The 12,742-nt window shown below is 49.3% G+C and overlaps 1 protein-coding gene across 1 annotated transcript in view; it reads left to right on the forward strand.

Moving 5' to 3' along the window:
* The window catches only part of Pde4a (phosphodiesterase 4A), a 45,019-nt gene that overhangs the window by 4,648 nt on the left and 27,629 nt on the right, over nucleotides 1-12,742 (forward strand).

A 12,742-nucleotide genomic window follows, 5' to 3' on the forward strand; every position in this document is an offset into this window, starting at 1 on the left:
ATCATGTCTAAAACCCCATTAGTTATTATTATTCATAATTACTATCAATCATTAACAATATAGTTAATTGCTTTATTGTGTGTGGTCCGTGAATTTGGGCATGGTAGAAATGTGAAGGTCGGCCGGGCGTTGGTGGTGCATGCCTTTAATCCCAGCACTCGGGAGGCAGAGGCAGGCGGATCTCTGTGAGTTCGAGTCCAGCCTGGTCTACAGAGCAAGTTCCAGGACAGCCTCCAAAACAATACAGAGAAACCCTGCCACGAAAAACCAAAAAAAAAAAAAAAAAAAAAAAAAAGAACGTCAAAGGGCAACTTTAAGGAGTCGGTTCCCTCCGTCCATCATGAGTTCCGTGGATGACAAGTTCTGTGTGTTAAGTGTTTTACACACTGAAGTATCTTGGCAGACAAAAAGATTTATTTTATTTTATGTAGGACCCAAGTGTATGTATGTGTACCAGGTGTGTGCAGGTGTCTTCAAATATCAGAAGAGGGTGTCAGGTCTTCCATCTGGAGTAAGAGAGTTTGGAACCAAACCCGAGTCTTCTTGAAGACTCTTAGCCACTAAGCCCATCTCTAGCCCAACACTTGGCTTCTGGCATGGAATCAATCCTTCACTGAGCCTCGCTTGGCTGCTGGCCAGCTCCCCACACAGGTGTATCTGTGAGAGTGGCAGTCATAGGACAACTTCAGTTTTAGTTCTTCAAAAGCCTTTGTCTGTGTGTGTTTGCGTCTCTCTGTACACCAGGCTGGCCTCAGGGGTGTGTGTGCCACCACAGCTGGCTTACTGGTGTTTGGAGACACTGTCTCCCCAGTCTCCACCCCTCCTGGCTCTGAGATTACAAGCTGTTGCCACTGCCACATTTCTGTAAAATTTTTAGGTTATTCCTTATTTTACGTGTGTGGGTGTTTTGCTTGCATGTATGTTTGTGGGGCACATGTGTGTTGTACCTGTGAAGACCAGAAGAGGATGTTAATCCCCTGGGACCAGAGTTAAAGATGGTTGTAAGCCCCTGTGTGGGTGCTAGAAATCAAACACTGGAATCTCTGTAACAGCATCCAGTGCTCCTAACTGCTGAGCATCTCTCCAGTCCCCTACCCGCCAGCTAGGACTAATCCCAGGGCCTCGAACTTGCTACCAAGCACTGAGCTACCTCCCCAACCCCGATTTCTCTGTTTTGGTATGCATTCTGGGACCACGGCTCTCTCCCTCGTCCTGTTGTCTGTATTTTGAGTGTGTGTCAGTTGTGTGCTCGTGCTGCAGAGGCCAGAGGAGGACACTGCTGTCCTGCTTTCTGCCCTTGAGACTGGCCTGAAGTTGCGGCTGGACTGGCTGGCCAGTGGACTTCCAGCCCTGGGTCACAGGCCCGAGTGCCAGGCCTAACTTCTGCATGAGTGTGAGAGATTTGAACTCAGCATCCTCAGGCCTGTGCAGAGTGCTCCCACTCCTGGAGCCTTCCTCACATCCCTGCTGTCACTGGCTTTTGCTTGTTTGTTTTAGTTTTTTGAGACACTCTTTCTACATAACCCTGGCTGTCCTGGAACTAACTTACTCTAGAGCAGGCTGGCCTCAGACTCACAGAGATCCTCCTGCCTCTGCCTCCTGAGTGCTGGGATTAAAGGAGGGCATCACCACCACCGTCTATCTCCCTGCTAGTGTTTTCTGAGATGGGGTCTTGTGTGTCTCAGGATAACCTTGAACTCCAGATGATTCTGTCTTCATTCCTGAGTGCCGAGATTACGAGCACATATCACTGTCCTCCTTTACTTGGTGCTGGCGGCAGAACCAGGAGTAAAGGGTTCCTAGGTGTGTGTGCTACCCACTGAGCTTCGTCACCCGGCCTTGAGCCTTTTCCTGTCACCAGAAGCTAGAAAGAGTGGAAGAGCCCATCCCGGGGCTGTGGTCTAATGGTGCAGAGCCTGTGCAGCCAAGGACTCACTGGAAAAGCATTTCCTCCAATGATACCAGTCAAAAGGAAACCCCTATAGCAGCAGAGCCACCTCTGTCTTCACAGACACAGCCTAGGGAGTCACCTGCTGCTAGGCAAGAGCATCAGATGCCATGGTTTCTACTCTTTTGTTACGTTTTAAATTTTTTATTTTGATTTTGCTTTCCAAGACAGAGGTTCTGTTTCCCTGACTGTCATGAAATTCACTCTGTAGACTAGACTGGCCTCAGACTCACAGAGATCTGTCTGCCTCTGTCTCTGCCTCCTGTGATCTTGGATTAAAGGGCGAGCACTGCCTCTGCCAGGCTACTTCTCTTTTAGGTTTATTTGGGGCTGGAGAGAGAGCACAGCAGTCAAGAGCACTGACTCCTTGCCAGGTGTGGTCACACACACACACACACACACACACACACACACACACACACACACACACTGCATCCCAGTACTTGTAGGGCAGGGGGAGGCAGAGCTCTGAGTCTGAGGTCAGTCTGGTCTACAAAGTGAGTTCCAGAACAGCCAGGACTGTTACACAGAGAAACCTAAGAAGAAGAAAGAAGAACTGCTCTTCCAGAGGATCCAGTTCAATTCCCAGCACCCACATAGCAACTCACATAAGAGTTGACGTAGACCTGAGACAAATTTTCGTCCTCCTTCTCTTTAACTTCAGTTCCAAGGTATCCGACACCACAGACATGCATGCTGGAAGAAAATTGATGAACATAAAATAAATCATTAAAGATTTTAGTTATTTGTATTTTTCATGTATATGGTTGTTTTGCTTGTATCTTTATGAACCATGTGTTTTCAGAGGCCATAAGAGGGTGTTCCAGATCCTCTGGAACTGGAGTTAAAGTAGTTAGTGTGATGTGACCTTTGGGTGTTGGGAATCGAACCTGGGTCCTCTGGAAGAGCCAGCGGTGCTCTTAACCGCTAGGCCATCTCTCCAGCTGTTTTTACTCCCTTGATTGCATTTCTTTGGATTTATTTTGTGGAGGTAAAGGAACACACTTGTGGAAGCTAGTTCTCCCCTTCCATGTGTCCCTGGGCTTGCAGCAAGTGTCTTTACCTACTGAATCTCGTGGTATGAAAGACATCAAATGCAACCACTCTGCCCATCCCTTGCTGGTCCCGTGGTCTCAGCTTCCTCATCTTCCAGGAACCTTCCTCCCAGACATGGCTACTCAGGGCCTTGGCTCAGAGTTGCCGCTGCCTGGGCTCAGCTGGTGGAGTGCTTGCCCACTGGAGAAGCCCCGATTTCATTCTGGGCCTCAAAAAACACACCTGTCATCACAGCACTCAAGAGGTAGGTGACCGAGGGTCAGGATCACCATGATACACAGCTAGAGTGAGATCCAGGCTAGCCTAGTGCATGAGACCCTGTTTCAGAAAAGGAAAAAAAATGGCTTGCTGCCTGGAGTTCTCAGACAGTGGTGGAGGTGGAAATCTCAAAGCCATCAGATAATTGTAGATGACGTGGGACAGGAAGCACAGAGGAATCCTGAGGTCAGCAAGGCCTCTGCAGGAGTGACATTTGAGTAGTGACCTGGTGATATGTAGTGTGGGTGTGTCTGGTTAGGAGTGGCTTCCTAGAAAGGGACTAAGGCTGAGTGTGACAGCCACACCTATAATCCTAGCATTCTGGAGGTTAAGCCTGGAGGAATGATACAATTTTTAAATTTTATGTGTGTGGGTGTTTTGCCTTCATGTATGTCTGTGCACCATGTGCATTTCTGGTGCCCTGCCAAGGCCAGAAGAGGACATTGGGTCACCCGGAACCAGAGTTCTAAATTGTTATGAGCTGCTATGTGGTTGTTGGGAGTTAAAACCTGGGTCCTTTGGATGAGCAGGGGATCCAGTATCCCTTTATGGCCTCTGTGGGCACCACAAGCATATGGTGCACATACATAAGGAAAAAAAAAAACTGCCGGGCAGTGGTGGCGCACGCCTTTAATCCCAGCACTCGGGAGGCAGAGGCAGGTGGATCTCTGAGTCTGAGACCAGCCTGGTCTACAAGAGCGAGTTCCAGGAGAGCCTCCGAAGCCACAGAGAAACCCTGGCTTGAAAAACAACAAAAAAAAACCCCAAAATCCTAAAACAAACGAAGAAGCTGGGCTCACAGCTCAGTTGGTAGAGTGCTGCTTGAATGCAGAAGCCATGGGCTTCTATCCCAGCGCCCAGCGAAGCAGGCGTGGTGGTGCCTCCCATAACCCAGCGCTTCTGAGGTGGAGGCAGGGGGATCAGAGATTCAAGGTCTCAGCTCTTACAATATAGTCAGCTCCTGGCCAGCCTGGGCTACATGAGCCCCTGTCTCAAACACACAACAAAAATCCCAGGGCCTGGAGAGACTGCCGTGAAGAGCGCACACAGCTGTCACAGTGCAGGCTCACAACCCCCTGTGACTTCAGCTCTAGGAGACCTGGCACCTCCTTCCAGGCTCTGGCACCTGCACTCACAGACACAACACACATCATTAAAAGTGAAATCATTTTGTTTGTTTTTAGAGACGGTTTCTCTGACTTTCCTGAAACTCTCTCTCTGTCGACAGGCTGACCTTAAACTCAGGAACCCACTGGCTTCTGCCTCTCGTGAGATTAAATGTGTGCACCGTCACACCTGGCAAGAATAAAATAAATTTTAAGAAATTAAAATAATTTATTTTTTTTAGAAATTCAGGCCTAGGGGTTTCGAAGAGCTGACTCAGCAGCTAACAGCACTGGCTGTTCTTAGAGAGGATCCAGGGGATCTAACAGTCTGTTCTGGCCTCTGGTCATCAACATACACACGCAGGCAACTCTCACCCTGTAGATAGACAATAGAAATACATATTTCTTAAAATCAACATACACACGCAGGCAACCCTCACCCTGTAGATAGACAATAGAAATACATATTTCTTAAAATCAACATACACACGCAGGCAACTCTCACCCTGTAGATAGACAATAGAAATACATATTTCTTAAAATCAACATACACACGCAGGCAACCCTCACCCTGTAGATAGACAATAGAAATACATATTTCTTAAAATCAACATACACACGCAGGCAACTCTCACCCTGTAGATAGACAATAGAAATACATATTTCTTAAAATCAACATACACACGCAGGCAACTCTCACCCTGTAGATAGACAATAGAAATACATATTTCTTAAAATCAACATACACACGCAGGCAACTCTCACCCTGTAGATAGACAATAGAAATACATATTTCTTAAAATCAACATACACACGCAGGCAACTCTCACCCTGTAGATAGACAATAGAAATACATATTTCTTAAAATCAACATACACACGCAGGCAACTCTCACCCTGTAGATAGACAATAGAAATACATATTTCTTAAAATCAACATACACATGCAGGCAACCCTCCTGTAGATAGACAATAAAAATGCATATTTTTTAAAATCCAGCTCTATAGCCTTTAATCCCAGCACTCGGGAGGCAGAGGCAGGCGGATCTCTGTGAGTTCCAGGCCAGGCTGGACTGACAGCCTCCAAAACAATACAGAGAAACCCTGTCAAGTAAAAAAAAAAAAATCCAGCTCTGTTTCTTCTAGGATAGAAATCCTTGTCCAAGTAACTTGCCCTTTCTGGCCTCTGGTTTCTATATCTCTGAAATGGTCCTAGCAAGCACCCACCATGGAGGGATGTGGGTGACTGGAGAGATGGCTCGGTGATTAAGAGCACAAACTGTTCTTCCACAGGACCAAAGTTCAATTCTCACAGCCATATGATAGCCCATAACTGTGTGTAACTCCAGTTCCAGGGGACCTGATACCCCACACAGAATACACAGGCAAAACTCCAGTATACACTAAATAAATCTTAAAAAGACAACAGCAAAAACCCACTACCGCCTCTCTTGTAGCCAGGGAGTGGTGGCGCACGCCTTTAACCCCAGCACTTGGGAGGCAGAGGCAGGTGGATCTCTGTGAGTTCGAGGCCAGCCTGGGCTACAGAGCGAGTTCCAGGACAGCCTCCAAAGCCACAGAGAAACCCTGTCTCGAAAAACCAAAAAAAAAAAAAAAAAAAAAAAAAAAAAGCCACAATACAACTACAAACTTCAGAGGAACTAGAGCCAGTAAGTGGACAAGAATGCCCTGCTGGTTTGAACTGGTGCTTTCCTGGGTCCTGGTGATTGGTGTCTGGACCTTAGAGGGAGTGGGGCAGGAAGTCTCAAACCAAAGGTCAGTCTTCTTGCCTTTCAAGGGACTGTGCCCAAGGCTGTAGATGGTTTAGCTGTCCTCAGCGAAGTGTGCTATTGACATCTAGTGGGTAAGGCAAGGGGCTGTGTCGGCTGCTACACACTGGACAGCCTCCCAGAATGGCAAAGGTCACTTAACCCCCCAGTGTCAGGAGGACCAGGGGTGGGAAACCCAAGTTTGGTAACAATATGACCCTGCATCTGGAGTGAGGGGACACTGCTTCTTTCTGGGGATTTCTGTATGCAGCTCTAAAAATTAAGCTTATTTTTATTCATTTATTTTACCACATTGGGATGAAACCCAGGGCCTGCGAGTGCTCTGCCAGGAGTGACATCCCTAGGTCAGAGCCACGCCGGGAGTGGATTCCAGGCCACCAGTGCAGTCTGTGGCGTTCTGATTGCTTCTGTAGTGTGGCTCCCACACTGATCCAACACAATCCCTTCCTTCCGTGACCAGAAAACTTTTGGGGGAAAAAATAAGATTTTTTAAAAAATTATTTCATGTGTATGGGAATTTTGCCTACATGTGTGTTTATGCACAGTGTGTTTGCTGTGCTGGAAGAGTCCAGAAGGTGGCGTCATATCTCCCTGGAACTGAAATTACAGATGGTTTTGAGCCACTGTGTGGGTGCCGGAAGCCAAACTCCTTTGTAAGAGCAGCCAGTGCTCTCATCTACTTTACCAGCTCTCCACTCCCCACACTTTTTAAAAAATTACATTTATTTACTTATTCAGGGATGGAGGTGTGTATCATGGTTCACACACAGGATTCAGTCGGGAGTCCTCTGCGCCCACTGTGTGGGCCCCAGAGGTCGCCCTCGGGTCAACAGGAGGGGCAGCTGCTGACCCATTTCTATGGCTGCCTACGCCCCCAGGCAGAGTCTCCATACATGTTGCTTTCAACCCCTGATTCTCGTGTCTTATACTCTCAAATATTTGGGTGACAGGTGCACACCATCACGCCTAGCTCCAAATGCACTTAAAACCAAATGTTGGGTAGTCGAGGTGGCTCGGCAGGTACAGGCGCCTGCTGTGACATCTGCCTACACGAGTGTGTTCCCCAGGACCCACACGGTAGAAAATTACGACAGTGGACTCTAAAGGCTGTCCTGTGGCCCGCACGCATGCACCCACAGATACTAGATTGATTAGTAAACATTTCAAAAATTAAGAATAAAAACAAGGGCTGGAGAGACGGCTCGGCAGGAAAGGACTTGCTGCTCTTGCACAGGACCTGGGTTCCCTTCCATCGCCCATATCTGGCGCTCACAGCTGCTTGTTATCTCAGCTCCAGGAATTTGGCGCCATCCTCTGGCCTCTTCAGGTACTACCACACATGAGAAATGATAAAAAATCATGAAAATATTTATTTTTATTTACTTATTTTTGGTTTTGTGAGATGGGGTTTCTCTGTGTAACAACCCTGACTGCACTGGAACTCTCGAACTCAGAGAGATCCACCTGCTTCTGGGGTGCTGGTACTAGTGTGCCACCAAGCCCAACTAATTGTTTTTAATTGTAAATATGTGCCCACAGCGGCTCTGGACAGAGCTAGAATTACAGGCAGCTGTGGGCCATCTGACCTGTATGCTGGGAATCAACTCCAGTCCTTTAGAGGATCAGCCCATGCTTTTAACCACTGAGCTACTGCTCTAGGCCCAAAAAACAATAAAGTCTTTTTTTTGTTGTTGTTTTTACGAGACAGGGTTTCTCTGTATTGTTTTGGAGGCTGTTGGTCCAGCCTGGCCTCGAACTCTCGAACTCACAGAGATCCGCCTGCCTCTGCCTCCCTAGTGCTGGGATTAAAGGCGTGCCCCACCACCGCCCAGCCAATAAAGTCTTTTAAAAAGGGTAAAAAATGTTTTCACTTTTGATTGTTTGAGACAAGGTCTTATGTAACCCACAGTGGGCTAGAACTCACTTTGTAGCCAAAATGACCTTGAATATCCTGACCCTCCCATCTCTGCCTGACCTTACAATGTCTATCAGCTTCAAAGGTGTTTGTGTCTATGTGGATGGATCTGAGGATCTGAAATGGTCAGCTACAGGGACGACTGACTGAACTATACAGCTGTTTCCATCTCATGGGGAAGACAATTACGGCCATTTCTTAATAAAGGCTGGCAAACCCTGGGGTAGAGGTGTGTGGTGCCACACGCCTGTCATCTCAGCACTGGGGAGAGAGAGAGAGAGAGAGACGGACGACGAGCTTGGGCTAATGGATCAAGACTTGACCTCAAACCAACGCAAACAAAGAAAAACCACAATGCCTTAAATTCTGACTCAGCTACTCATAGGTCATGTGACCTTGAAATAACCTTAAACAGGCTGTCTCCCTCAAAGCCTCCCCACTCAGGGGCTGGAGAGATGGTTCAGAGGTTCCAGAGGTCCTGAGTTCAAGTCCCAACAACCATCTATAGTGGGATCTGATGTCCTCTTCTGGAATGAAGGCATATATGTAAACAGAGCACATTAAATAAATAAATCTTTAAGAATAAAACGCTTCCCTACTCTTTTTTTTTTTAATGTATTTATCTCTGATTGGCCTGGAGCTTGCTCTGTAGGCTGGCCTCAAACTCAGAGATCCTCCTGCCTCTACCTCCCCAGTGCTGGGATCTGAGGCGTTCGATGCCCTGCCTGGCTTCATGAGTGCTGTGTGTGTGTGTGTGTGTGAGTGTGTGTGTGTGTGTGAGTGTGTGTGTGTGTGTGAGTATGTGTGTGTGTGTGTGAGTATGTGTGTGTGTGTGAGTGTGTGTGTGAGTGTGTGTATGTGTGTGTTGGTTACTGTGTCGGGCACATGTGACAGCATTTACGTGGAGATCACAGCTTCGTTTTTTTGGAGTCAGTCCTCACCTTCTGCCATGTGGTTCCTGGACATCGAACCTGGTTTGTCAGGCTTAGTGGCAAGCTCCTTTACCCAGTGAGCCATCTTGTCAGCGCTTGTGCTTGGGATCACATCAGGAAGTACTGCATGCTCAGGGAGCACAGAGAGGGCCAGGCCAGGGCAGTGGTGGCATGCACCTTTAATTCTAGCAGAGGCAGGCGGATCTCTGTGGGTTCAAGGCCAGCCTGGTCTACAGAGCGAGTTCCAGGACAGCCAGGGCTACACAGAGAGACCCTGTTTTGAAAAACCAAAATAGATACAATAAGAAAGGGCCAGGTGCTGGGTATGAACATCATGTCACTGTGCTATGGTCCCCAGCTTGTACACTATGGGACATCATTTGCTCAGATAACACTGTAGCTGTTGAGTGAGTCCACAGTATGTCCCAGCGTTCCTGGATCTTTTGGATCATGTGGCTCAGGCTGGCTTTGAAGTCACTATGTAGTTTAAGACCCCAATCTGTCTTTCTCTGCCTCAGGAGCTCCAGAACAGCACTGGGCTATGCTGGGGATGCTTTGTGTGTGGTAAGCAAGCACTCCACCGGCTGAGTCCAGCCCTTGTCCTGTGTCAAGTGTATTTATTGAACCTACTTTACAGCTGGGCAAACTGAGGCTCTGTGAAAGTGGTTTCGAGTCGAGCGGATACAGTGATGGTAAAGGTAGGCTCACATTTAGCCGGCCTGTCTCTAAGCCCTGTGGCACCAGTGCCAATGACTTTGAACAGAGAGCAGACTCCCTGCACCTTCCTGATACAAAGCAAGCTTCCTGCATTGTGAGGTGTGCATGCCTGTAATGTCAGCACCTAAGAGGCCAGGGCAGCTGCACTTTGAGTGCAGCGAGCTGAGCTCCTGGGGGGCAGGAAGATGGCTGACTTGTGCTCAAGTCTTCTGCCCTGGGGCTGATTTCCTCATCACCAAAGGGCTTTACCTGGGCCCCACTGGGTCCCACTGTTGGGGATGTGCTGTCTGTCATTCCTGGGATCCCAGATGGTCACCTTCTGGGTTCCACTGGGGCTGCCTCTAGGAGCAGGTTGGATGGTTGGATTTTTTTTTTTTTTTGGTTTTATGAGACAGGGTTTCTCTGTTTCAGAGGCTGTCGGTCTAGCCTGGCCTCGAACTCACAGAGATCCGCCTGCCTCTGCCTCCCGAGTGCTGGGATTAAAGGCGTGCGCCACCAACGCCCGGCTCAGGAGCAGGTTGGATTCTTGGGGTTACCTTGTGAAATGTAGGGGACCCAGTCACAAAGTAGGGTGAGCAGGACTTGACGGTGCCTTAGACTTGTGTAGGAGCTGTGGGTAGTCTGGGCCTCTTTGGTAGCTCCCTTACCCCCCCAAACGCCCAGTCTGTGTATAGGGCCTCACTATGTAGCCCTTGCTGCTTTGGAACTTGCTGTGTAGACCAGGCTGGCCTTGAATTCATGCACATCTGCTGGCCTTTGTCTCCAGAATGCTGAGATTAAGGGCATCAGCCACCATGCCTGGCTTTCTGGGGTTCTTAAGAGATAGAAGGAATCCTATGTGGCTCAGTAGACAGAGTGCTTGCCTAGTCTGCATCCTAGCTTGCCTATGTCCCAGCACCAGATACACTGAGCATGGTGTCCAAGTCTGGAATCCCAGCACTAGGGGAGGTGGAGGCAGGGGGATTAGGAATTTAACTCAGACTGCCACATAGCAAGTTTAAGGTCAGCTTGGGCTGCATGAGACTGTGTACACTAGCATTTTGTGAGCTCTAGGTGGCACTCTGAGGCATTTTCAAGATTGTAGATGTTAATCTGGGACTGGGGCCAGTGACATGGGTCAGTGGGTAAAGACCATTGTTACTTGGTCTGATGCCCAGAGTCCAGTTCCTGGGACCCACACGGTGGAAGGAGATTGACTCGTGAAGGCTCTTTTTTTTTTTTTAAGATTTATTCATTGTATATACAGTATTCTGTCTGCACGTATGCTTGCAGCCCAGAAGAGGGCTGCCAGATCCCATTACAGATGGCTGGGAGCCACCATGTGGTTGCGGGAATTGAACTCAGGACCTCTGGAAGAGACTCTCCAGCCCCGTGAAGGTTGTCTTTTGATCTACATGTCATTCGTGCATGGGAGTACACACACAATAATAAAATAACAAACAATAAGTAAGTGACATAAAGCAAGAATGAAAGTCTAGGTGTGGCCAAGAGCCATGGATTAACATACTTGCACGCGGGGCGGTGGTGGCACACGCCTTTAATCCCAGCATTTGGGAGGCAGAGGCAGGCGGATATCTGTGAGTTTGAGGCCAGCTCTGGTCTACAGAGCGAGTTCCAGGACAGCCTCCAAAACAATACAGAGAATCCCTGTCTCGGAAAAAAAAATACTTGCACGCCTGGTGTCTTTGAGATCCCTCAGCATTTGGTAGTGTCACCATGGTTTGCACATGCGCCTTGTGTCTGGAGATACCCCTAAGCTTTTTTTTGTTTGTTTGTTTTTCTAGACAGGGTTTCTCTGTAGCTTTGGAGGCTGTCCTGGATCTCGCTCTGTAGACCAGACTGGTTTTGAACTCACAGAGATCTACCTGCCTCTGCCTCCCGAGTGCTGGCATTAAAGGCGTGTGCCACCACTGCCCGCACCCCTAAGCTTCTTATGTTGGTGTTTTGGCACTTTGTGTGTACATTCTAGGATACTGTGGAGCCACTGCAGGGTGGAGGGGCATGTGGGGGATATAGAAGCATTTCCTGCCATAGGTGACCGGGATTGTAAGATTTGGAGGATCCAACTGGCTTGTGGACGTTGCCTTTGGTCAAGAGGTCTGGGGATGGTGTCTGTGCATGCTTTAGGAGAGTTTTAGAAATCTGAGCTGCTGTCTGCCCATGGTGCAACACACCTTTAATTCAGGATTTGCAAGGCGGCAGCAGGTAGGTCTCTGTGAGTTCGAGGCCGGCCTGGTGTCATAGTACCAGGTCAGCCAGAACTACACAGTGAGACCCGGTTTAACGCCCCCCCGCATTTACTAAATAGTCAACCTGAGATGCTTCAGTGACCTTGGTATCTGAAGGACCCCTTGGGCTCTCAGAACACCACCCGGATTTGTGGGTGCACTCAGAATGCTGGTGTACCCTGGGATGTCTCAGAAAACAATGACTGCAAGGAAAGGGGAGACATCTAGGGGTCTGTGGCTACCCTACCCCACGCGGCGCGCCTTGGAGGAAGGTGGTTGGGCTTCCTGAGGTCTGAGGCGCCCCGGCCGGGCTCCGCCCCAAGGGCGGCCCGAGTGCAGCCGGAAGGGCCGAGGCGGCGGGAGGCGCATGGAGCGGCGGGGCTGGGGCCGCATCCCCGAGCCGCGCGCGGCGGCCTGCCTGGAGGCGGCAGCCGAGGACGACGCGTTCCTACCCGGGCCCTCCGCAGCCTCCGCGTTCTTCGGCAACACATCCTCTACGCCCCACAGGCGCCTGCGGCTCTTCCGCAGTAGCGTGCAAGACTGGGGCCGTCAGGCGTGGACCGGGTGAGTGTGTGTGCGTGCGCGCGCCCACGTCGCCGCCGCGGCCACGGGTTCGAGGCTCTTCTGCGCTTACCAGCGTGACCATCTGTTGGGCTGGGAGAGGGAGTCTTAGAGTGAAGCCTCGCTTTTCCTCTTCCGTTTGAGGTATAGATAAAATCATCTTGCCTTCCAGGGTTGCTGAGGAGAAATCTGATAGGGCATACAGTAGGCGCTCAATAAACGCAGGGTCTCT

This window comes from Mesocricetus auratus, unplaced genomic scaffold (genome assembly GCF_017639785.1).
Source record: "Mesocricetus auratus isolate SY011 unplaced genomic scaffold, BCM_Maur_2.0 Super-Scaffold_100022, whole genome shotgun sequence".
NCBI classification, from domain to species: Eukaryota; Metazoa; Chordata; class Mammalia; order Rodentia; family Cricetidae; genus Mesocricetus; species Mesocricetus auratus.